This window comes from Grammomys surdaster, unplaced genomic scaffold, assembly GCF_004785775.1.
Source record: "Grammomys surdaster isolate TR1022 unplaced genomic scaffold, NIH_TR_1.0 185, whole genome shotgun sequence".
NCBI lineage: Eukaryota > Metazoa > Chordata > Mammalia > Rodentia > Muridae > Grammomys > Grammomys surdaster.
In genome coordinates, this window is record NW_021604630.1 from 3,917,469 (window position 1) to 3,921,818 (window position 4,350).

The following is a 4,350-nucleotide window of genomic DNA, read 5'->3' on the forward strand; positions in this document are numbered from 1 at the left end:
CACAACAATGGGCCATCAATAGTTTCAAGGTTCAGCCTAGTGTCAGAGTCAAATTGTGGCTTAAAGCAAGAGCTTGTTTCAATGAATGTTGCTTGAATTAAACCAGATTTCTATCCTGATACTGGGACTCGCTCCCAAGTTACAAGTGTACAGGAGAAAGTATTGGATTTAGTGATTCTGCTCAAGACTCTGAAGTGTGCCTAAGATGCTTTGGGCATAGAGGAATGTTAGGAAGAGCCATGGAAGACAAATAAGTGTTAGTATCCCATGCACACATGTATATGCACACACACACATGTACACACGCAAATATATTGAAAAGGCAGGAGGCAGGTAAGGGATCACATTAAAAAGTCTACATGATGAGATAAAAGATTTGGAGTTGTTTTCATGGAGAATCTATTGTTGCATGTTTAAGTAAAAAAAAATATATAGTCAAAGGGGCTGAGGGGCTGGAGAAATGACTCAGTGGTTAAGAGTGGTCAGGACTACTCTTCCAGAGGTCTTGAGTTCAATTCCCAGCAACTACAAGGTGGCTCATAACCATCTGTAATGGGGTCCAGTGCTCTCTTTCTGGTGTTTCAGATGACAGCACAGTGTGCTCATATACATAAAATAAATTTTTTTAATGTTGACAATAAGCTTAAAAAAAAAAAGATTAGTTGAGCTCCAGTCTGGTCTACAGAGTGAGTTCCAGGACAGCCAGGGCTACACAGAGAAACCCTGTCTCGACAAAGAAAAAAACAAACAAGAAAGATTACTTAAGGGTCCAGTCTGGGGGTGTAGCTAAATGGTAGATCATGTGCCTAGCATGTGCACAGCCCCGAGTTGGATTACGGGGACTACAGAAGACAGCATGAGGCACACTGTTTAGGAAGCACGGACTGAAAGGTGAGAGACAAGTGGGTTCAGGAACTCTGTTAGTACAGGTGATTACAATAATCCCAGTGACAAAGCCATAGGCCGAATAGAAAAGAAATAATTAGAAGTATGCAACTAATTAGACAGAGCAGAGCAGGAGAGAGGCTGATGGATTTGGGGCATAGCTCAATAGCAGTGCTTGCCATCCGTGTAGCTCTGGGTCCAAGCCTCAGTGCCACAGGAAAAAAAATCATAATAAAATAAAATAGAGGACGAATGGACCTTAAATGGTTGAATGAACAGTGATGTCTTTCATGGAAAGAATATGACTGAGGAAAACAAATTTAAGTTTTAGAAAGGATCTGTTCATTTCTACCCAACACCCGAATAATTGGTACCCTAATCTACACCTTGTGGGTATCTATATTCACTGGGGAAGGCCCTATGTTTAATGCCTACCACTACCCATTTTTTTCTAACATCCCCATAAATTCAGAGTTAGGAATCAGGATGGCCTGAAATGTCAAAGGCCAAGCAAGCTGCAAGCCAATTAGCAAAAAATTTCGAGCTAAAGGGATATTGTTTCTTACCATCTTCAAACTACATTATAGACCTGACTATGCCTGCTTTTTACATACTTGTTTTTCCTTGTCCACCTGATTCTCTCTGAATAAAATCAACGGACTAAATGGGAATCATGGTAACAGCCTCTAACGTTAGATGAAATTCCACCTAGCAGTGCTATCCGTAGACAAAATAATTATTGTAGATCAAAGAAGTGCAAACTCATGCAAGAAAAGAGTGCACATTGTATAGATCCATTTCTATAAAACTCTAGAAAATACAAACCAAGAACGATGTAAGAAAATCTGTGGATATCTAGGAGAAGGACAGGGCTACCACCGAGGGAAGTGGGGTATCTAGGAGAAGGACAGGGCTGCTACCGAGGGAAGTGGCGGGTGAGGCAGAGACTGAGAGAGGGCGTGAAGAACATCAGGTCCCAAGCTTCTTTTCCTTATCTTGATCATGGTGCTATTCCACAGACATTCACATGCCAAAACTGAAATAATACATTTTACAGGCAGCTTTTTGTGCATAAGTGATACCCCAACAAGGTTATGGAAACATATCACAGAGTGATCTCTGGATCTTCAGTGATCTTTATTGTTTGCACTGTGACATTCTATAATACATTTCCATGAGTAACTGCAAGAAAAGTCACGATCCCCTGCAAACATCTGTTTGCACCCATCAGGAGGTTTCTAACAAAATGTTAGAAGAATGACACAGTCCAAGAAAGCCTCTTTATAATTGAGAATAGCATTTTGCAGCGCTGGGAGGGAACCCAGGGTCTTGTGAACACTAAGCATAATAACACCCATCCCTGGGCACCCAGATTTTCAGCAGTGTTCACCCAAATCTTGATCTGGAGATTAAATGTTCTGAAAGATAGCTTCTGCCCTCTCTTTTAGAGCTTACAGAAAGAAATACCTAAATCAGACAAAAAGCTTTTCCTAGCAACTTCCACTTTTTGCAATGTCAAAGAACGGAAGCAAAGGCTGTGTGGACGACCACCTTGCCCTTTGGTGTTCAGCTGGTCACTAATTTTTAAGATGAGCTCTGGTTGTGAAAGAAAAGGCTGGCTCCCTCTTAGGAGGGAGATGCTCACTAGTACATAAGTGGACCAACCAGACAGCACCCCAGAGGTAGGGAGATGGAGACTGCTGGGAACAGCACTACACTCTTCTCCTATCTGTTCCTGTTTGCCCTTGAGTGTCCTCCAAAGGCTGGTGTGTTGAAGGCCTGGTCCTTAACCTGTGGTATTATCAGAAAATGGTAGACACTTCAGTAGGTGAAGTTTAGTCAAAGGAAGTCAGGTTGTTAGAGACTTGCCCTTGGAAGAGACAGGCCAAAACCTTCATCCATCACACTTCCCCCATGCTATACTAGCCTAGAACAGTCCCAGAGCCACAAAGTCAAGTTGACCAGGAATGGAAACTATAGGTCAGAGAGTAAACCCCTTAGGTTAATGATCTCAGGTGCTTTGTTAAGGGGAGGAAGGATGAACGTACTGTAGCAATCTACAACCACAAGATGAACAATACCATGTAACTCATTCTTGGACTTCACAACATACTGTGGGCAGTGTCCAAATGAAAGAGTCGCAATTTCTGATCACCATCTACATTCCTGGAAGGCTGCGTGTGCAATAACCAGTGTGTGCACCCGAGTCTATACACATATGGGTGTAGTAGATGTTATAAGATCAAGCATTTTCCACCTAGTTTACTAGAAAGAAAGAAAAGAAACAAACAAAACAAAGGAAAAAGGAATGAGGGCTGGCAAGATGGCTCAGTGGGTAAGGCCACTGGCTGTGTTAGCCTGGTGACATAAGGCCAACCCCTGGCACCAATGTAAAGGTAGAAGGAGAGAAGTGACTCCACAAAGTTGTCTTCTGACTTCCATACAGTATGGCACACACACACACACACACACACACACACACACACACACCATGCACGTGCATGTGATACCAACAACCATTTTAAAAAATATATTTTAAACATAAACTAGAGTTCCTCTGGACTCTGCTTTTGCTACTCACCAGCTCGGTGGTTGTGCAAGACAGTCTTATGTCAACTTGACACAAACTAAAGTCATCTGAGAGAAGGGAACCTCAGTTAAGAAAATGCCTTCATAAGATCTGGCTATAGAGGAGCCTGTAGGGAATTTTCTTAATTAATGATTGAGGGGGGAGGGCCCAGCCATTGTGGATGGTGCCATCTATGGGCTGGTGGGCCTGGGTTCTATAAGAAGCATGCTGAGCAAACCATGGGAAGCAAACCAGTAACAGCACCCCTCCATGGCCTCTGCATCAGCTCTTCCTTTCAGGATCCTGCTCTGCTTGAGTTCCTGTCCTGACTTCCTTCAGTGATGAACAATGATGTGGAAGTGTAAGCCAAATAAACCCTTCCTCCCCAGGTTGCCTTGGGTCATGGTGTTTCATCACGGCAGTAGACACTCTAACTAGGACAGTGATCTCGTCTCTTAACTTCTTTAAAGCTCAGCTCACTCTAGCATGCAGCTTTAGAACTAACCTTAAGATTGTGTAAAATAAGAAACCTTAAGTCCTGAGGCCTTATACAGAGACAGTACTCAAAAGTGTTTCATGAGATCTATTTGGTAAACACTTATTATAGTACAATTGCCAAGACCCTTATCTCTTCTTCTGATAAAAGATTTCACTTTTGCCGGGCGATTGTGGCGCACGCCTTTAATCCCAGCACTTAGGAGGCAGAGGCAGGCAGATTTCTGAGTTCGAGAGTTCGAGGCTAGCCTGGTCTACAGAGTGAGTTCCAGGACAGCCAGGGCTACACAGAGAAACCCTGTCTCGAAAAACCAAACCAAAAACAAATTTCATTTTTAAATATTTTTACATTAAGTGTGTGTGTATGTGTGTGTGTGTGAGTGAGAGAGAGAGAGAGAGAG